We start from the raw sequence: 24,362 nt of genomic DNA, 5'->3' as shown, positions 1-24,362 counted from the left end.
AATAAATAAAAATAAAAAATAAAAAGACCGGAGAACGGCGACGACGACTACGACGACGATGACGACGTCAGTACAAAAATTAAAACCCATTTACAACCGGTGTGTGCGAGACGATATAATTCCACCGAACATATTTATTATTGTGCGCATAATACTAATTATGCTATGGTATTGTGTACGCGATAGTTGTTACGAGATGCCGCGTTAGTATAAATTGTTAGTATGCATAGAATTAATTTTTGTAAAATAAAATGCTTAGGAACATTTTAAGAGTACAAAGTTTTACGCGTTTATAATGTTTGACGGGTTTTCATTAAGATGTTTTTACTTTAAGAATCCTACAAGACATGACGGTGAAAGTTAATAAGTGAAATGTAAAATATTAAAATAAACTAAAATTATTTAACCGTTAAACGTTACTAAAAAAAAAAACTTATGAATGGTTTCAACCTTTTTAGTCCGCGCGTGTATGCTACTACGTTTATATTCGTATTAAAATGTACGCATAAATTCACAATTTATAATATTATAACAGATTCGTCAAGCACGACGCACTTTAAAATGAGTTTGAAATTTGATAAGAAACAAAAATCCATCTGAACACGATTCAGACTTGCATAATGTTATGTTGTGTATTTATATTTTATTTATAGAAACGTTGCTTCAATGATTTTACTAACGTCCGAGTAAGTACCATGAACGAAAATAAATTGAATACCTAATAATTTTGCTGAAATTCTATACTCATGTCATAATTTCTTAAGGTTAAAACCACTTCTTCATTTAAAAATACTCAAAACTTTTATGCAACTTCTTTTTTCTTTGGTTATTAAAATGTACCTGGATCAATGTTCTTTTCGCACCAAGAACACACAAACTTTCCGATCATTTGCCTATAAGGATAGAGTTGTCGAAATTTATCATCAAAATCGCATTTTATTCTGACGTAAATCTACGAGACTAAAACTACCTACAAAACTATTTCACTAATTTTACCGAAAATTCCATTCGCTATTGCAGTATGCGAAGACATCAAAAACTACTGGGCGACAGATATTGCAGTCAACTCCTCCAATCATTCATGCACTACTTATATCGTATCATTACGACTTTTTGAATTATGGCTTCGAGATAATTTTTTTTTTTTTACACGAACAAAGTTAACATATTATTGTGTAGTACGGAAAAAGTTAAAAAAGTTAAAACAAATGCTGTGGAACTACGAAACAGTTGTGTTAGTAATATCTGATAATTTGACGATAAATAAAAATTAAAATGTATATGATATACTTGTGATAATATGATATGTTTATATGATCGACGAGCTGCATTTAGATAAAACCATTCGATAATAACTATTATTGAAACAAAATCTAAATCGAATTAAAAAAAAAAATAATAATAATAATAGTAACGATATCGAGAATTTAAAAATATCGAATGAAAATCGCAATTAATCATGACGGTATACATTACGCGGCACAACATACCACGCGGGCGATGCACAAATCGGTCCACCACGTGCAATCCAAACGGGCTAGAGACGGTGTCCACGAACGATCTTTTTTTGCATCAGACATTATTGTGAGTTAAGTACGCTGTATGTAGTATACCATGTATAACATGGAATATTTATGGGGGAAACTAAATCTTGGTCCGGAGGGGCTGAGCCCACCTCTAGTTGCGTCTATTGTCGCTCGGCAGACTAAATCGTACATGTCCGCGAGATAATATAAACAATATTATCGTTATTACAAATTGAACGCGGCGCGCGGTTTTGTTCCGGGACGGCTTCCGCCGAGTGCGCGACTAGTGAACAAATCGAGCGGGAACGAGAGGCGGTTGAAGAGGACGCCAAATTAGTTTTCGTCTCTTACGATCGTTCCGCGTACGACGTACCGATGTACACTTGACACTTGACCACCGCGCGCAGGTGTACCATATAACGGACGACGGTCGTCGATTGCTCTCACGCGGCCATTACCAACGCCGATGCAATGGTAATAACGATAATGATAAGTGCTCGCGCGACAACTGAGTTGCGTGGACCGCATGTTATCGCCCTGATAGTAATTATTTTTATTATTATTATTCTTTGTTGCTGTCGGCCGGGAAAAACCCGATCTTAACACGCGTTAAACGTTTTTAACTGCGCGCAAATATGTAAATGATAATGTTTCATGTCTTATGTAGATAACGTCGGGAGCGCCGGAACCCACGTTTACGCGGAGCAGTGGCACGGATAAGTTTTCGGCTTCATTTGTCACCTTTTTTCCCCTCTAGTTTTGTCGATACACGAACACCTTCGCAGCCGCGAGAGATGGCGAATTTAAAATTACCTCGATCAGAGCAACGAGCGTTTGAAACTCCCAATTATCAAAATCTGGGTACCTATTACTCTCCGTAAATGAGTTTTAGTTCTCTTGATACCCGCTTCTCAGAGCCTTCCGAAATGTGGAGTGGTTGGAGGATTGAAATTCCAACGAAAAGGTATTCGTGACTGAATTGTATTTCGTATGTCCGCCTCGTGAAACAATATAAACAACTATATCGGTGCCGTACGGCAATCAAAAGATTGCCGTACGGCATCGACATAGTTGGCACCACAACTGCTGCTGCCCATTTCATGAGTTGAAAAATACCTCTGTGCAGCATTGAGATAACTTGTTCTTGTATTTTTATCATAGCCTCTTCCGTGTCTGCTCCCGTAATAATATCATCGCATTAAGTGTTTGTGGTAAACAAACTTTGCTAACAGGAAATTAGGGCCTTCGTCAAAATCGAGTTGTTTCAAAAATCGAATTGCTAAAAATGGAGCTGCGCTCATGCCGTAGGTAAAAGTGCACAACTCATATTCTTTTACCTCTACGGCTGCAGATTCTCGTCATAGTATACGCTGAAACACACGATCTTTTTCCTGAATGTAAATTTGTCGATACATTTTTATAATATCCGCAATGAAGATGAACTTATGAAAACGGTTGTGTAGCAGAATATTGATGATCTCAGTTTGTGATTTCGGTCCTGTCAACAAGCAATCATTCAAGGATCGTCCCGAAGACGATCGAGCCGAAAAAACGACGTGTAACTCTTTTCATTGCGCTTGACCACTGCATAATGGGGAATAAAATATTCACCAAGTCGCTGTTCTGCTTTCATGTATCCCAATGAGAGATACTCACTCATAAATTTATTGAAAGCGTGACGCAGTTCATGGGCTTTGCTTAATCGACGTTCTAAATTAAACAAACGGTTTAATGCTATCACACATGACGTATCAAATCCAAGCGCTTGTGCATTGTGATTGAACTCCCTCTGTTCTTTCACCACATTTTCATGTGCTCGCACAACATCACGACATCACGTGCAGTTGCTCAGCGAACCAATTTTCACAGTCCTCATCTTCTATACTACGACTAATGGGATCATTGGGCTCCTCTTAACTGCCCAAAATTGATACATAAAATCATCAATCGATGGTACCGTGCTTATTGACAATGAGACCAGTAGAACGTTTGCCATATCGTTTACAGCTCCCACAATAACGCAGCCAAGTCGAGTGTTCAACGCGGAAGGTAATCCATGAATGTATGTAATTTCCGACCGACCTTGAAGAATGAGCGGGTAAAAAATCACGCCCAATTAATATATCAATGTGACCGGGATGATCGAATTCGGGATCAGCAAGTGACAAATGTCCGTATTGGTCGCGAAAAATATCGATTAATCTCTCATACGGCATCAGCGCAGCTACTTTTGGCAATATGATAACGTAATTGGCCATGAATTGTGGCGAGTTCGAAGCTATAGGAATAAATGTGATTCTTGTAGCATCTTTCACAGTGGTTATCGGCTGTCGAGAAAGACCAATTATGTCTGTTCTGCATTCGGATTGCCAAGTCGAGTAGTACATTCAGCAGTAATTCAGCGGAAATCTGGGAACCGCTATCCAACAATACATGGACGCACTGCAACCTTCCGTCTGTATCGCGAACTCGAACTACGGGTGGTTTCTAATACAACCGTGGCTTCCAAATATGTTTTACCTGCAAATGTTTGCATATAAACCTACCCCAACGGATTGTATTCAGAATAAAGTCAGATTTATTTGAATTCAATAACGGAAAAAATAGTACGAAGTACAATGTAAAACACTTCCATTACAATCTTACGTTAATACGTTAACTGTTAATTATTTATCATATAAGATTATTAATATAATATATTTATTTGTTTATTTTATTTATACGTTTACTGTTTTTAAAAATAAGTTGTAGCCTCAGTTTTATTACGTTTGTTTTTATTTTTTTCTTATTTAGTACATTCCAATCCGAATCCGAACAATGAGATTTGATCTGATGAAATAAGGTGCGAGCTATTTGATCCGTCTATGTTATATGATAAGTATACCAGTATAATAAATCCATTAGGGCTTATTGTATTCGCCATTCACTTGTAAGCATAGGCATGTACATAAATATATATATTGTTTTGTGTTGAACTAGGGCTAGTCATTATATCGTTTCTATACATACGCAATGTGTATTATATGAAATTATAATAATAATACATATAAGTAAATCACCGAGAAATTATTATATACGCATACATAGGAATCAAAATTAATAAAGAGAATTACGGTTCCATTTCTCATGCTAATATACATTGCACAACTGCTAAACTGGATGAACATGTAGAGAAATTCCCTTACAGGACGAACACATTATATGTAAATGTTGTAATGTGTAAGCCCCTCAACGGACTTGCGGGGATAAACTCTTATATTATATACGTACATGTTCACACAATAATTATTTATGTGTAAATTTACAAGTGTATAAATAATATATCCAGATTACACATTGTAAATTAAAAATATTGAATAATACATTTATTGAAATTAAAATAAACGCTAGGTATACATATTTAGGGTTTGATTTACGGTTAGGTATAGAGAACCTTGATATCAGCGGAGTAAACTAGTAAACCAACCATGTTCGTAGACAGTGTTGATGGAGCAGCTTCCATGGGTGATACATAAGTACAAGCTAAAATACATGAATTAAATCCATTGGCGTTCTATGCCTACTGATATGCTCATATACTATATTTACTATGTTTAATTGATCTCACAAAACGAGTAGCTCGTCTGAAAAATATTTTTTTCATCTTACAATCCTTACACAATTTTATCAAAACATTGTCTAAAAGTAATGTAATTTATGAATCTATGTGGTAAAACACATATAAGGTAAATTAACCAAAAAGATTAAAAATGTTATGTGAAACTCCGTACTCGGGGATATATTGGTAAAAAATGTCTAGGTTATACGCCATTTTTTACAAATGAAAACTTAAAATAATGTACCAATTACTCTTCACTTAATACGTACTTAGTAAATAACTTAGTTGCTTAGATATACAATATATTTTACTAATTTACTTCAAAATTAAATCTTTCACGTTGAATATGTGTAATCAAAGAAAATATATATATTTATACATAAAAGTATTTATATACTCTAACCTGAAATAATAATATAATTAATGTCTATTAGGAATCGTCCCTTACTAACCTACTGTATACTATGATATAACATGTAAACATATAACATAATACTTTATTTTGCATATTCGTATTTCTTTACATTTGTTATGATTATACAGTGTATTTCTGTTTATTTAAACTTTAATGAGATAAATGAAAAGCTAGGGCATATTTATATACGTATATATATGATCATGACACAAATTTAGGAACTGAAACCAAAAACTTGATGAATAATGTATTATATTTTGAATTTATATTTTTTTTGTGGTTTTTAAAAAATGTTTATGAACAAACTCACATTTTATCAAAATATTTGCAATTCCCAAATGTTCACTTTTCTACGGCGAATGATTTGTGTCAGATTACTAACTATTTGTTTAATAAAATGTTTAAGATTAGATGATGAGTTTGAATGTAAGTGGGATGAGGTTATAGAAATGCTTGATTACTATCAAACTGAGCAACCTAAAATAAAAAGATAAAACAATATTCCTCATAAGCAGGACTAGGATTTGTATGCAATAAAAAATTTTAAAATATGCATTTTATTTACCAAAATATGCAAAAATATGCATTTAAATTTTTATAAAGTAAAGACAAAAAGTTATATAGTTATATATAGTTATGAAAAAAATATTTATTCATTGAAATACATCAGTGGTTGGCCGTTTGTCTTATAATTGAGAAATAAAATGGAATAAAATAATTTAAAATACAATTTATGTTTGACAAAAAAAACAAGTTTTATACTTTAATTAGCAGGGCTAGAATTAAATACGAAATAATAATAACGAAATATACTATAAAACATTCATTTTTCGCATTCTTATAATCGAAATATCCAATAATATTAATTTTATTCGATATATACAATAATATGCATTTTATCCAAGATATGCAAAAAACATGCAAAATAAAAACACCTCCGTGTATCTCATCATGAGGTGATGAAAAAACATGCTGTTGAATACAAATCCTAGCTCTATTCATAAGTAATGTAAAGGTGAAACACAGCCGAATAGTATTCATGTTAAAGACAATTATAGTGTTACTGTGTACATTAAAGTTTTCGGTGTTATTATAAAATCGATTTGAAGAATATCAAATAAATATATTAAATGAATGATTGAATGAAATAATTTAGTCAGAAGAAACATTTAAAAATCTATTAAAATTATTTGTAACACATATCACTTTATTGTAAATGACTTATAGACAGACTTGGGTATTTTTAATATAATTTTCTATAAAAATATGGCAATAATTTACAATCTGATAAATTAAAATATCAAAAATAGAATGTATAAGACAGAAAAACATTCAAAAATAACTTCTATTACTAACAGAGTCATTAAAAATATTCCTAACGATACTGACTGATACAGAAAGTTGTGAAAAATCCTTTTCCCGTCGAAAGAGGTTCAAAACATACCTTAGAACGACAATATGGTAAGACAGATTTACTAGTTTAACTATTTTACAACTCATAAAAAGTGTAATATTAATTTGGACCAAGTGATTGATGAATTCGGTGTAACATTTGTCAAAAGAAAACATTATCTCAACTTAAAAAAGAAAAAAATTGTTGATTTTTTTTTTAACATTAATTATAACAAAAAAAGAGTTTACTGTTAAAATAATTACAATATATATGTGTGCAGGTATATTAATATAAATAGTTTATCAGGAAAGATTTTACAAAGGTTGAAGTATTAACGTGTTGGATATTATGGGTGAGAATATGTCTCTGTACCATCAAAAATTGATTTCAATTTACGCCTCTGCTTGCTATTATGTATCAAGGTTCTTTAACTAAATGTGTTCACTTTAATGGCTACTGCCACTGCTATTGGGGCTATTCATGTTGATGAGATGTGTATCCACATTTGATTCCTGGTTATTATTTTCTCGTTTCATGTTTTATAACTTATTTATTTTTATTTAATTAACATCGAACATTTAATGAACGAAAAACTTCACAATAGTTAATTGTGCTATGTTCAGAAACGTTTTACGAACGAAAACTTGGTCAGGTGTAATAAAACTGTAAGTACGCCTAAAGTAGTTTCCGTCGTTTACGATAATATTTCTCTGTATTATCACCACAACGGTAGTGTTGTAATTTAATTTTAACTGTACATTCGACGCGACTGCAAAATGCGTTCGTCCATAGGGTTTAAATGCTGCCTATTAATATCCATATGTACGCCGTACTTGTTTATGTACTGCCACAGCTCACTAATCACTATACGCAGCAATCATGTTGCAGGTGTTGCGAGAACTATCAACATGATTTATTATTAATACTGATATTTTACAAGAAAATAAATATTTGAATTCGCCCACAATAATAATAAAACGATTTATTATTGTGTGAATAAATCATCCGCTTATTACATGTGGACTGCAGTGGGCCACTGTGGTTTCTCGTTCTCTTCGTTTACAACCAACACGAATATATTCAAGACGACGGTGGTATATCCTATCTATATATATAAAAAAAAAAGTAAATATTATCTGAAACGACGATACATTACAACGATCGTCGAAAATATATTTGTTGACTTCACTCGGGCGTGCATATTTATAACTTATCCACATAAAGGTCACGTGCAGCGTGCAAAGTTATTCGACTAAAGAATACTTTTGTCCTATTTGAACAATTTTCGTTGGGTCGTGGCACGACAAATTTTACATGTACTCGTCATCCAGCGCAATCACAAGATAAATATATGCATATAATATTATGTATTGTTCATTGTGGCCATGAGATGTGAACACAGCGCACACGTATATACGAGTACATACGAGTATACGTATACAGGGTCGATTGAAATAGACATTTTTTCACATACGATATAGTGTATAATGGTATTTTTCTCAAATGATCCCGTAAACGCGAGCAACATTAGTGACACTGGCAGTTTAAGTACACAAGTAACAACGTGTATTTTAGTTAAAAAACGTGACACGTTATAGTACTAAGGATAAATAGCAATTGTTTTAACATTTTAAATTATCCTTTAACTGTTTTGAAACCGTATGAGACACATAATTATCTACGTATTATGTACAGTAGCCCAGTAGCATTTCCTTAATACCTTAACTCGTAATAATCTACAGTGATAGTACGAAGATGTATACGTATTAACGATTTTCTTGGCAAGAAAAAAAAATTTAGAATATACAACGAAAACAACAGTTGTAATGGCGTAACAGGGGTAGGATTATATATGTATATGCGTTTTGCCCGTGCATATTTTTTTTTAAAACGGAATTCCACAAAAAAAATTTATAAACACTAAAAAACAAGTCAAACAAGCCTAATTAACCGGATGACGTAAATGCGCGGTACAATACAAATAGTTACGCTTTGGTAGAAAAATAATAGCAATAATGATAACGATATAATAACAACTACTTATATTTATATTCATACAACAAGCGCAGTAACTTACTGTTCGTCAGAAACTCGACGTAGTGTAAACGTACGTCTACCACTCGAAGGTGGTATTGTGAAATCAACAAATTATTACTATGGTTAACGTAAATTTTCGTTCGCAAATTACTATTTTGTCCTTACACCGAGGCGTATGTTTATGTAAGTATAACATTAACAGTGCGCATTTATATATATAGAATTATAGGCAATATGTTGTCGTATACATAGTATTGCAATAATCGTAGCGATCTGCATACACGAGTATAATCGAACGTTATGTATGTTATTGACTCGACTTATGGTGAACAAACCACGGGGGTTTCTGGTGAGCATATGCAAAAATAATTATTGACTATCCCATATATGATGTGTGCGTGAACACATATCTGTACGGAGATCTGTATGTGCAGACACGTTGACAGGATTTTATTTTGGTGGAGGGGGTCAATTTTAGTACAATTTTTATACACGATTGATACGCATTGAAAGATTGTTATTCTCTTCAATTTTACCACCGAAATTAGTGACTTTTTATTAGTGAATCAGATAAATTTCATGGTTGTAATCGTGTATTGATATTGTGTTATGAATTTATTTTCTTTCAGTACATATTAAAAATTATTCAGCAAAATATAATAAATATAAGCGAATCTTTTTTTATTATTTTGTCTACTGCGGTATTGTTTATCCATTACAATTACGTGTACATTAAATCAATCAAAAAAAAAAAAAAATCATTTAATACGACTTTAATTGTTCACCATATAATTTAAACCATATACTTATATCTAAGGATTTGTATCATATACGTTATTAATGTAGAAAAGTATAATAAAATACACGAGCAAAACATTACTGCACATAGGAACCACTTCTCTTACGCTGTAATTACATTATATTTAATGACATTTTTATAGGTAATTGTAAGTTATTAAGATGAACAATTTTAAAGTTTTCTCATCCACTTCGGAATATAGTTCTAAAATTATAACTGCCACGAAACAACGTCACATTAAACACCAGTGTAGGTATATGGTCTTAAGAGTTTGAGTAGCGAAACGAGTTTTCGATCATAAACGATATAAGGTACATTTATGCGTACACGTATAAAAAAAATATATCTAACGTGAAATCGTAACCACACGTGACTGTGTTGAAACAATACATAACATATCTAAAATAGTTGCTGCAATACGCATACGTGCACGACGTCAACGTATTATTTGTACTACGTTGTACGGGTGCAATAGGAACGGTATAGTTCACCGAATTATTATAATAAGGGTTTGCCGCATGCGGCTGCGTACATACACGTCAGTGCAATAATAATAATACGAGTGTTCGTACACAGTGTACGAAAAAGGTGCGTGGGTACCCGTCTATTACATATTTTTTTTTAGAATTCTAAGTGTCCAAGTCCTGAGCGAATCAGGAAAAATTCGTCTGTGTACGCACGGCAGTGAACAGCGGGTAGTAGATTTAAAAACGAGGGTTCGGTCCGCGGTCGAAACCCGGTCCGTTGAGATTATCGATCCTGCAGTGCGCTGGATTTGATTATAATATTACGAGTCATTACCGGGTAGGTTTCTTGTTCGTTCGCTGTACACGCGGAACGTAAGGAGGTGATATTACTTTGGCTAGCCGACGTTCCAAGCGTTGTTCGTGTATGTCGAGTGGTATCCAATCAGCTAATAAGTTTGGTGCATTGCTTTTCGCCGCGCAATACAGGTCGCGGGCAAATCTGCGTTACCGTTGTAAATAAAATACAGCCACCGTTTATAATGTATCGAACGCGTAACGATGATCTTCCCAATGTCTGCATAGAATTACGATTTATTTTAAGCACACGACGTCGGCAACCGCTTTTGGACGGATGAAAACGGGATCATAATTATTGCAAGAGTATAATAATAATATCATAACTTTACGTCAAATGCGTTGTTTTAAAAACAGAACGGCTGTCAAATATTTGCCGACTCGCAAATGAAATCCGGAGGAGCAAACGCGCGCCGCCGAGCAAATACCCTTAACTTTATCGGTACACATCGAGCCCGGCGAGCAGTGAACCTCAGCAGTGACTGCAAAAAACTAAAGATGTACACATCAGAATTATATGGAAAAAGATGAACATATAATAACGAGTGCGCACATAGTTTATGTACAACGTACGTACTTACGGTGCACGCGATTCGTACGATCCGTTAAAATATTTACGGAACGGAGATGATGATGATAATAATAATAATATAATAATTATTCGGTCCGCCGCAAGACGTGTACAATCCACAATACGTAAATACGCGTATTACTGTATCTCGCGTTCAGCGCAACGCGTTTATCGTAAATGCTTTGTGATTTTATATATATATTTTTTTTTTACGGGCATGGAAAACGTAGGTGAACGTTTGATACATAAGACGATGCCCGTATTGACAGTTACACGTGTATTTTGTGCCCGGACAAGGGTAGCAAATTTACAACCGATCGATTTAGTACGGAGGTAATAATAATAGAGTCGTAAGCGTAGAACCTTAAAAAGTAAGCTGCTGCACCTACAACACGTGCGTGTGTATTCACTGTGTACAGCGTGTAAGCATAACGTTCATATGTATTTATATGCTTGATCGACAGTGGAGGTATTTTTGTAATATTCTTTATTACGTCGAGTGGACAAGGGATGATTTTTGATGTGATACGGTAAAATAATCTCTCCGAAAAAAAATAATGAGTTTTATAATAGTTGAATCTCTAAAAATTTCGTCTATCTATGTCTTATATTAATATTCTATGTATACTAGGCGAATAAAATGAAATAAAATGTTGGTATCGAATGTTGAAATCATCCGACGTGGAATTATGTGATATAAATCATTCGAACCAAATTACGTATGCGATTACGAGTATTTATTATTGTTTTAATTTTTGATTTACGATCGTTACGTTCATGTGATGGTTAAAATGAATTTGTGTACGGTACACCTTATTGAATGATCATTTTTAGATTAAGAAAACAAAACAAAAAAAAAAAAAAAAAAAAAGAATGATTAAATCTTTTGAACCGTAATCATAATAATATGTACAGTGTAAACTGCTGTAGTTTTATGTAGATACGTATCGAATATCAAACTCGTTTGCGTTTAAATTAATTTTTACAAACGACACATTTTGTACGAATCGTTTAATTCAGTATTTTGACATTTTACACGCGTAATGTTGTAACACGCGTGCATAGCTTATGAATACAAATATAGTGGTTCCGTTTACGCTATAACATTTTTTTTTCTTTTAATTTGTTATTCCGTGTGAACACGGGCTACACATGGCACGGGAATTATTTAAAAAAAAAAAAAAAAAATGTAATTTCGAAAATAGATCGACTGGAAACACGTAACGACTCGATGATATCTCAACGCGTGCGGGTACTAATTAACGTTTGATTCAGTAGTTCGTCCCATATCCACGCGTGCTAATTATTATTGTTTTATAACGAATGGCCACTCCGCGTGGAGTCAACCCTTAAAAACGTTACACATCGTTTTGAAAAATCATAGTAAAAATAATTTACCCGTGCACTGCTTGTTACGTACACCTGCGGTCTAAAAATTCGTTATTGAAACAATCATTACTCTTGTACATTGATAATTACCTTGCGTACGCCGTTTACGGTTTTATAAAATGTATATTTGTAAACACGTTGTGTTTACCTACCTATACAAAATCGCGTTTCGTACTTGCTTATAAAAATAAAAGCGGTCGCGCTTTCAACGCATAAAGCACTATAATTGTTATTATCAAAAGATCGGTGGTTTTACCGCTATATTATAAATGGTCTCTCTGTATACGTATCATCATCATGGTTTCTTATTATTGCTTTATTTAGCTTTTACTAAAAAAAAAACCACCGCGGTTGTAATGCAAACAAAAAACAATGCGCATATAAATGTATATGAATCGTAACACGAATATTTAACGGTTAAATTATGTAACATTTTTATCGTGCAAAATGTATGTAGTGACGAAGTACCGGGTCCAAACGGTGAAAACTAATTGGAATAAAAAACTGTAACTCGAAAGCTAAAATACGCCTGATTGCGAAAGACTTCTTATTATATTTTCTTTATATTTTCTTATTTACCATTTTTTCTATATCCGAAAGCAATACGCTTACTCATAGACAAAAAAATTACACAAAACGTAAAAAAATAATTACATAAAAAATACGAATAAAATTGAGTATAGTTATAAGTTTGTAACATGTGTACATTTTTGATTTTCTCAGATGTTTTATTAAATACTTAAAAAAAGGTTAAATTTATATGAAAAGCTAATCAAGTATTTTATTTCATTTTTTTTTTTTTTTTATTTAAGGAATTAGGCGTTAAATCTTTCCCTGTCTTGCGAAACGTTTCGAAATGCACATGATGGAAGACATGGCATGTAGTTTAACGATGACCAACATTCTGGACATTGCATGAATTAGTTATGTTCAGTGGCTTGAGATTTTTATGCAATGCTTTTTGCTAATCATACATGGTCATTATGTCACGCATTGTACAATTATTACTATATTTAATTATTTCCAGGCGTTGTTCTATTTATTTTGTTGCTTTATAAAAATGTTTTATGTCTTATATTTCATGCTTTTAAAACTGAGTCTACGGGAAATCATCTAAACACAGGTTATTAACGAATTCAAACTATTGTTATTTTTAAAGTATTAAATAAAAATAAATTTTACATTTAAAGTATACTTAAAATACAAGAAATAAACTTGTTCTCCAAGATTAAAACGATTAAATCGATTTTTAACGAGATCGTATCTTAAAACCTTTATAATCCGTGATATAATTAAACAAATTAAGTTAATAAAAAAATAATAATTTTCTAACCCTCAAAATGTACCTTTTAATATATTATCTGGCTGCATTGAGTATTTATTATGACTGATTTGCTTGTATATTAAACTTTTTTTAGTACAAATAACTTAAAATGTATAATTACTAAACCATCACAGTTTATAATATTCTACATCATAATATCAATAACTTTTTGATTACATTTTATGTTTATTTATTTAATAATATTTACAGGAAATTGTACATAAGTTAAATAATATCAACTCATGGATACAATATGATCAAGTATCATTTGTTGTTTCTATGATGCTTACAACACTAAATGAAAATTAAAGTATTGGCTATAAGGCTGGTATACTTCTAGACAAATTTCTTACAGAAGACTTGTTATTAAGTGATTCGTTTTTATTGGGGTAAATACAATAAGATACATTTTCTGTATATTACATTTTATTAATTATTATTTTATTTTTGTTTCATATTTTAGAATTAACAAAGCAATGGATGACTCAGAAATAAAGATAGAACTTCCAAGATTATCAGATTTATTATTTGACATCACTAGTAGAATTACATATCTTGTTATTGATTCAGATTAATATTGTTTAACTTGATTTATTCTGTTTTATATTGTATATTCTGATTAGTTTTTACTTGAATTATTTTTTTCAATAGATGATTTGTACAAGATTTATTTTTAAATTATTATACAACTTTTGTTGGTTTAAATGTGAAATAAATTATTATTATTAAATAATGCATAGTCATTACTGATCTTTAATTTTGCATTTCTTAAATACTTTTGGCAGAACGATCAAATATATTCAAGTGCTATACATAAATAATAAATGTAATTATTTAATTTACGTTTTTTATTTATCTTAAAAGTAATATTATTCAGGATCAAGGGGAATAATGGAAACGAAAACGGTAATAGTGTACATTTCACGGGTATACTAGCTGTTTAGAATTTATATGAGGCACTTTGCGTACAGTTTTCGAAATTCAGAAGGCTACTGAAGAAATAAGAAATGTTTCTCATTCGAGTAAATGTATTGGGGCCAAAGAGGGTATTTCTTTGTGAATGGCCGGGGAATTTCTACTACGTGTTTGATCAAAAAGTAAGTTTCATTGGGTCATGAGTCGAAAAGTACTATACAGTTCTTTAATAAGAAAATTATCATATCAAAAAAAGGCATAAAAATAAATTATTGTCCCGAACAATAGCCAAGACCAATTATTTTCCTACCTCTGTACAGGCTTGAAAATGTTCCTAAAGTCCGCCGTCCTAATACATTATCCGGGAACTCTCCTGTGTGATATTTTGCGAATACCGGTATGGGATCTTTAGCCGTTTTCATGGAGCCAATACGCGATAAGATCGTAAGGTGACGATAGTAAAGACCGTGCGTAACGAGGACGGTGCCCACACTTTCTGTTCGGGTTTCCGGAGAAGGTGACGTTTGCGCGAAGGGCCACGCAATTCTTTTCGGCAGTTTCCGTCCGTATCGTCGACCCTTAATCGCGTACGTCGTTTTTCCCATAGGGTCTCATCCCGGTACCGATGACCCAGTTTTTCATCGGAGCTTTTGACTTTAATACACACGCTTAAGCGTGTTTGTAAACAATTGTTGTACCCTCAACACATACTCGCAGTTGTGCTCAACGAACGCATTCCTGTAAAACTTCTTACGCGCGGGCTTCACGATAACGTTACAAGCTACACGCAACACGTCTGGTATTACATGTGCCCATCGCGTATCAAACATGAACGTGTACAGACCGGTATGCTACCGCGTTGAATCAGTGTACCGGTGCGTGATGTATTCGTGAGATCTACAGGTATGCGCACGTGCATGAATCTCGCGAAACACCATCGGACTTAGAGACGTGCAAAGTTTTGAACTATATTCTGTATACATAGGTGTGTTTACGGGCCGCGACTTTGTAAAACGTTATCATCCCGTGACGGAGGGTTTGTGTGGTTAAACAATAATAATCGTATTCGTATGCAAACATTACGGTAAGCAAAACTGTACGTACAAATTGTCGATACGGAGATGGTATGCTTATCCTACACGCAGCGGTACGTCCAGACCCTTTTATAGGCGCGTGGGTGGGGGGGAGTGAACTTCATACGTGTATTTACATTTATGTATTTTCCAAGTGTGGTGTAAATAATAAATAACGAAATGATGAAGAAAAAAAGGCCAAGGGGCCGATCGCTCCGTTCGCCCACCTCTATCTATGTGTATTATAATATATTTATAGGATATCGCCGCAATAGATTTTTTCGTGAGAAATGTCTTCGAAAAAGAAAATATATACACGATTTTGATACACTTTCTTACCCCCTGAACTATAATGCACTACGTATTAGAATACCATATTTTTCCGTCTGATAATATATTTGTTCACGGAGAAATAACGGCTATAGAGCATGAAAATATTAAAATTGTAAGACATTTGTAAACGCGTAGTCAGTGCACGTCGCGGAGATGGATGACGAATGTCCCGTATCATTTGTGGCTTGATGTTGATAATAGTAATATTTAAAATTTATTTCACTAATGTTTATTCATTGTTTAATTCTTATTCAGTGCAGTGCAAGAGGGCATGGGCCAGGAGTGCAGTTCTAAAATGGGTGCAAATTTCAACACTACTTATGTAATATTTTTCACGAAATATGAAAAATATGTAGTTAAAACAGTTTAATTTGATAATGTCATAGATAAATTTGCCTCTATAAGAAAAGTACCATTGTAATATTGTATTAAATAAATTTAAAATCATCTAACACAATTGTGAAACAAAAACATTCAAAGAAAATTATATGTTTATAATGTATTGATTGTTTATATTTTAAAGTAATACAAATAGTTATTAAAGTTTATTCGTAATTGTTACTTTGTATACTATGTTTTTATACATATTTATATGTCTTAAATGATTTTTTTATAAAAATTCAACTTTTAGTTTTGATAATCAATTTGCCACATAAACAAAAAAATCTTTTTCACTTTTTTCTGATAAAAAAATAAAGAAATATATGAATTTACATACTACATATTGAAAGTATTATGTATAATTGAAAAGTGTAAGGTTCCTTATTAACTTAAATAACAACTATATAAACATACTTTTTGTGTTTTCTAACTTAAGATCATAAGGAATTACATCATAGGGGTGTTTTTTACAGTGAAAGCCATTAGCAATTTATTGGAGAATTTGGTTTAAAACATCTTGAGGTGGAGTACTTTTGACAATAATTTTTTGTAAAATTACTAATCCTCACGGCGTATCCTACGTGGCGTCCTTTAAATACGTCCGATGCGATAATTCGTCGAGAAATAAAAACAAATATACATAAATTAATACAACTGTCCAAAGTGTGCGGCAAATGCGATAATCCGTTAACGGATGGATCGGACGTAAATTTGAAAAAACAAAATTATTTGTTTTTGCCGTATGCGATAATGCGTTTGATATTAAATCAACGAGTGCTAAAATATAATATTATACTATATTATTATAAATTGAGTATCTACTAGTGATGAACACAACTGACTGACGAGTGACGACTACGTACTACAAATAATCGACTTTTTATAACTATTATTAACACTATGCACTATTTATAATACAATAATATTTTATTATTGGATGGTTCGGTGTACGGACGTTTTTTCCGACCCACACACTAACTGTCGTTAACATACGACAGTAAAACTTACTAGAGTAATATACTCATAAATCGCCTGTGGTGGACTGACGAAAAATTATTATTAAATCGTATACATCGCAATATCGTATTGACGGACGCCACGTAGGACACGTATCAGATTATCGTATTAACGGATAAACGGATATATGCATCGGACGGATCGGACGCATCGCATTGACGGATGCTATTTAGGACACATCGTCATAGTTCTTTTCCATTATATTTTTTATCTCACTTGTAATAATATCAGAAGATCCATACAATGCTTCATTAAATTGTTTCAAATGTTTAAATCTCCTATTCAAAGAAGAAATTTCTTGGTCGAAAATTGGAAAAAAAAACTCGTTTATACAACTATTTTTACTAGTAGAATTAGAAGATGTACTAGAACTTTCATGATCAAAAATGTTTTTTCTTTTCATAATTTTGCTCAAAACTTTGTTAGTAAGAAACAATTCATCAGGGCTTGAAACCAGTTTCAAATCAATATTTAATACTCATAAATACCAATGAAAACAGATATCAAAATTAAAATTAAACCGTAAGCTAAAAATACGAGAACCTGTATTCGAAACTTATATGAAAATCAAAATAATTTGAAAATGATTTTCAAAACCGAAATCGGAAACAAAAATCTAAAATCGTGAAACCGATATTATTAAAAAGTGAGAATCGATATAATATTATGATGTGTATAATAGCTATATTTTATACCGCCATAAGTCATCGACGATTAACGATATTCATAACAATTTTCTTAGTAAATATATACTCACAACTTTGGTATAATAAACTTACGAAAATAAAACATGTTTGACAATGTGTATAGCTTAAAAATTATAGCACTAGTGCTGACTACCATATCTTTATGGTGGTTAATCGATTAACTGTTTCCTGGAAATAAAAGTATATACTTTAGCCATAAATGGACAAGAACCGACGTTGCATTTATAATTACCATGGATAATAAATAGAAACAAATTTAAAATCTAATGAATTAAATAATGTTTTTTTCAATACATTAGCATAGTATTCAATAATAAAATTAAGGATTTAAAATACCGTAAAATTACTCTTAAAATAAAAGTATTCGAAAAAGTATTCAATTACTTTTTTACGTATTGAACAACTACTTTTACTGATTTATACGATTTTACGTGAATATCTTTAATCTTTAACACTCATAAATTATAACAAAAATAATATAATAAAAATAATAAAAATATAATAAATAAATAATAATATAATAAAAATAATAAATACAACTAAAAATAAAATAAGTAGATATTCATATGTTTATGTTGTATGATTACGTCAATTTGAAGCATGCATTCAAAATAATGGAGGGACTTTCGAACAATTTATCAAGTAACTTTTGTTTGTGATTTTTGTAAATTGAATTGTAAATAAAAAATGTGTAGTAGAGTTTAAAATAATAAATTAAAATTAAAAAATAAATTTCAAAAAAAATTTTTTTTTTTTAAATTTTGAATAGCTCTCATTCAGTCAATATTGGATTGAGAGTAGTAGTTGTTGGATCAAAATTACTTGAAAAAAATCCATTAATCTGAAAATGATAATCAAAATAGGGGTTGCCATTTAAAAAAAGTGAAGTTGTGTTGCGCATGCGCAAAATACGTCAGTAAAAAAAATTGTAAGTCATCGAAATTAAAGATCCAATAGTTTAATTTAATGTCTCGAAAACAGAATTGAAAAATATATAAAGGGTAATTAGTGGTAAAGTGTAACCTGTTTCCGCGAACATACGGTGTAATATTTTATATCAGTGATGTTTTGATATAAATTAGAGATCAATCGATTCGTTAGAATTATAGCGATGCGCGGAAAAAGAATATGATCCGTTTTACATAACTGTAACGACCGTTGCATTGGATATAAGTGTGGATATGGAGATGGAGAGTGAAAATTTGAAAACCAAAAACTAAACAGGAAAAATTATAACCGATTTTTCAAATCAAAATTTAAATCTGGAATGGTAAAAACCGGTATTGATAACCAAAATTGAAATCGGTATTAGAAACTCGAATGGAAACCGGAAAAAGTTTAAACCGTTATGTGTAACTGAAATAGAAACTAATAAAATCAAAATCTAAACCAAAATTTATCTTTTCGGTTTCAAGCCCTGCTTTTATAGTTAGAAAATTATTTATGAAAACGAGGAACCTGTAAATTCAGGGCTGATCGCGGGGTTCGGGGCGAAGGCCCCGATCGCTCTGCCCTAGGGACGGACTACCTGACCGTGAAGTGCAGTAGAATAAAACGAAACGAAAAATAATGGCAATAATATTACTATTACAACGTTCTAGAACCGTAAGCGTATTAAAGGTTAGACTTTATAGGCGCTGCAAACGTGTACGCAATAATTCGTTAACATAAATGTCACACACCGCGATCACGGTCCGTGGTTAAAAGTGCATTTCAGTTTTATTTTTTTGTTTCCAGTTGAACGAAAATAAATAAATACGTATACTGTGCAGTGTATACATAATGAACGCCATTAAAATGTACCTTTATAGGTGTACATACGACCGACTCGAGAATGATTTACAAGTAATTTTGTTTACCATTCATTTGGTACGCGCATATGCACCTACCTGTACATCACGGCGTTTTCTTCGAATTTATTATGAATAAACTTATTATTTACGACGTGCCGATTTCGTGTTTTATGTGTATATTATATCACAGCATTATCGTGTGTATTATGTGCACAGCGGACGAAAACCAGTTTTACAGAAAGGAGAAAAAAAAAAACACGGCCATTGTAGGTTTTAATGAATCCGTTAAGTGTGTTGTACTGTTATCATTATATACCGCGGTTTTATTGTTGTGCTCGGTTTTGAAAATAAAAAACCGTATGCGTGTTCAGCTTTGGCGCGTAGCATGTCAGCGAGAGAAGGAAAGAAAAAAAAAAGTGACGCGTAAAAAAAACTACGTGCCGGTGCCCGCGTGAAGAGATCAGAACCTACTGAACATATTAAACGCGTACACAACGATAATCCGCCGTACATAGTTCTGCACTGACCGAGTCGCGTCAAATGATGTAACTGTTGATCGCACTCGTTGTACAAATTAAACGCATTATTCGTAGGTGTGTTCGCACGTTCGATTTGCGGCGTTTCGCGGCATAACGACAACAGAATACGGTTAAGGTACGTTTTCCCTGCAGCGTCCAGACGCAGATTTAAGAGGCGGTCTAGACGCAATATACAATCGTTTTCTCTGCATGATGCGTCTTGACGCAGTCATTTTCGTTTTATCGATCAAATTGCGTTTACTGAAATCCTGTCATAGTGCTCGCGACCTTAATTTAGTACACACGTAAGTTTTTCAAGTTGTTTTCAAAAAATCTTCATCGTGATAGACGTGATGCAGCGACAATTGATCTTGAATAATAATATTTATTATTCGTGAAATGCTCAAAGAAGCAGAATTTCAAGAAAAATCACTACAGATAACGCGCCTGTTCTACCGACTTTTCCCGAAATATGATACCAATGAGATAATAATATTTCATCGAAACGCAGGTACACGCGATAGTGTGAAGTGGAAAGGTTAGAGTGGAAAGCGTTTTTGGGGAAATACTGGGACAACCCGTTCCCCCGTAGGCGTCGGTTCAAACCGAAAAAAAAGTACTTAAAAAGCTTGGAGGACTTAGCTCCCTTAAACATTTGCATTGCCCTTCCTGATTAAAAAAAATCAATTTCAAAATTTCGTGTACGAGATTTAAATAAAATCTAATCATCTAACTGTTAGATTCTAACATATATCTGTAATCTCAATACACGAAATAATTGTTATGTTTGACAATTTTTGTTACTCAGTGAATTATGGCTTTCCCTTTGTCTAGAAATATCCAAAATCAAGTTTGATTCACAAAATCACATTTTTCCATTTCCTTATTAGTATTTGAACTGAACCTATAGTAGTGAACAGTGACAAATGTTATTTGTATATTAAATGGTAGATGGGTTGTAGGGAAATATCCTCTGCGGTACACTATCTTTGATCTTAAACCCCCCAAAATTGTAACCTCGAATTGCGCCTTTATGGGGCGAAGTAAAGCAAGAATATCTAACACCCATCTATAAAAATAAAAATTGGTCGCTGCGTTCCAAAATATAAATTTAATAAAAATATAAGTGTATTGATGTATGTTTATTATTACATCTGAAAATTGATCATCGACCATCGATAGGGATGTTAAAAAACATTGATGTTTTAAGCTAAAAAAATCGATGTTCAACATTGTTGGTTAAGTTTCGATATTTTGCATTGATGTGTTAAAGTTTGCCGATGTTTTAATTTTGATGTTTACTTTATCTCCGATGTTCAAGGATATTACACAAAATATTTTAAAAATTTTTCATTTGCAAACAATAAAATATAGATATACGTATAATTATATTATAATATTAACTTGGTTAATAAAATAAGTCAGGATGATTGTTTCTTGATTTTAATTCATAATAATATTGTCTTATCGCTAGAAAAATAATATAATAGTCTTGTATTTCTATAATACCTAATTATAGAAATAAACTAAAATGTTTCCCAAAAATAAATTAAACCGGTTATGTGCAAAATAGGCATCAAAATAGATTTTTTTAAACAACTTGGCCGATCAATTTTGGCTTTAAATGGTTTCAATTTAAAATAATATGTAAAAAACTTTGTTATAACTTACGGATTTTATGTGATTATATTTGACAGTGAACTGTATTAATTTAATTCAAATTTTTTACACAATGTTTTTTTTTTTTAATCTTTCTAATAAATAATTAAATAAATTGAGTTGATTCTGTACATTTAAATTTTAAATGTTTATAATTAATTTTGCTTGAGGGTTATGGCAAAGAATAATCATTTTTGTCCTATAAAATTTATGTTTGTTTTTCTTTAAAAACATCGATGTTTTTCTAAATCCATGGAGTTCTTGACTTCGATGTTTTTTAATTTGTCGTTATTGACACCATCGATGTTTCGTAATAAATAAATTGATACACCGATGTTCACAAAAAAATTACCATCCCTAATCATTGATCATTAAAAATTTTTATTTAAAAATTTAGTATTTAGTGTTATATTTATGATCAAATTTTATACTGTAATCGTTGCTCTTACCTGCATATCATAAAACGAGCTGTGACGGAATTATCCATTGTTCTATCCAGTTTCTATTCTTATTTATTTACAATTTCCCGAAGTGCTTAATGTTACTCAGATGTATCAAGCGTTTGTGTACAACGGAAACGGCTGACTCGTTTCACTCGATCAAAACGAAACGTTCCAAACACTCTGTACACGCTGTAATAACAATGTACGATCTTGCAATGTGCTCGTGTCTACGGACACTACCGTTATCATACAGATAATAATTCACCTGCAGTGGTCACCGAATTTTCTATCGGTGTCAGATGTGAGTGCATAGCGATTTAAATTCCTGCTCGAGAAAACGATCAACGTTAACGGTCCACGGTATTAGTAACAGCCATAAAATATTATAACGACTTTGACAGGTAGAACCAGTGGCGTACATTCAATCTTGCTCGGGGAGCGGGGGTAACAAAAATAATCGTTTTTTTTTTTTTCGTTGCACAGATAAATAACTAGGTACTATAAATAGATATTATCTTATACAAATTTTTTTTTAACAATTTACAGTTTACTTTTACATTACATTTGTTTTTCACGCATTTGGGTGGATTTCCAGGAATTCGAATCGTGACATAACTGGAAAACACATGGAACTCGCGAAGGCATATTATATTGAAAATGTTTTAAGGGTTTTTTACTTTTATTAATTTGCATAGAACACGGAAGCGTGTATTTCTCGAGTGCGGGGATGCAAACGCTTTTGCGCAGATTCTTTATGTACATACGAGCTTTGATCGAAAGTCCAAAGGGGCGAATGGACAACAATTATTTTGTTCAATATGAAAACATAAAGATCATCACCGACGGATCGGCCACAACACAAAATCGCTCCGATACAAACCGACGGACAAGGTGGCTAGTACTGTTGTCACAACGGAATAAAATATTTACAAATCCGCCCCCCCCCCCCTCCCCCGTCCCGTAGAAATGTTCATTGAATGTAGTCGCACACGGTAACTTAATCATTGATGGACTTTGATTTTATCATACCAATACATATGGTAATTATGTACACCATCGGATCCCCACCTGGGGGGTAGATCCCCAAAGAGATAAAATAGGATTTTTTGAGGAGAAAAGAGTGGGTTATTTTTTCATTTTTTTTTTTTTTTTTTTATGCACTTATTACGTAAAACCTCTTATTATAATTATTATTATTGTTTCTTCAAGTTATATTGACACGGTGTACTCTCGATTATCTTCTGCGAAACGAACCATTTTTACACGAGTGGAGACAAAAATTAAAAAAAAAAATGTTTCTCTACGTAATACATATATCCATCATTGCGGTTCCGAAAATCGGCCCGATCGGGTTGCGATAACCCGATAATGCGGATTTTACGTTAGGCTTGGCATACATGCTTTTGACGGGTAGGGATATTTTTTAATATCTTAATGGTCTCATCGAAAATAATTCGAACCACCGATCTACATACCGGTACGTTTGCGTATGCTCAGTATTTTTTTAACACCAGTGTTTGAGCAAAAACGGAAAGACAAGGACTAATTTTACACACGTATACATGTATTCATAAAATATATGTTTAAACGCATATGTTTTGTAGGCTAATAGTCGTTTATATATTACGGATAGAAAAAAAAACATTTATG

General features: G+C 32.4%; 1 long non-coding RNA gene across 1 annotated transcript; it reads left to right on the top strand.

The window, feature by feature from the left end:
• The first annotated feature begins 9,023 nt into the window (after positions 1 to 9,023).
• Positions 9,024 to 14,418, top strand: LOC112682541. The gene is made up of 3 exons (XR_003148531.1): positions 9,024 to 9,152; positions 14,084 to 14,262; positions 14,337 to 14,418. It is a non-coding gene; the product is annotated as an uncharacterized LOC112682541 (long non-coding RNA).
• The last annotated feature ends 9,944 nt before the right edge of the window (positions 14,419 to 24,362 follow it).

The sequence above is a fragment of the Sipha flava genome, unplaced genomic scaffold, assembly GCF_003268045.1.
Source record: "Sipha flava isolate LNK unplaced genomic scaffold, YSA_version1 206_pilon_pilon, whole genome shotgun sequence".
NCBI lineage: Eukaryota > Metazoa > Arthropoda > Insecta > Hemiptera > Aphididae > Sipha > Sipha flava.
Note: the sequence above shows the minus strand (reverse complement) of the source record. Positions and strands in the feature narration are given on the sequence as shown.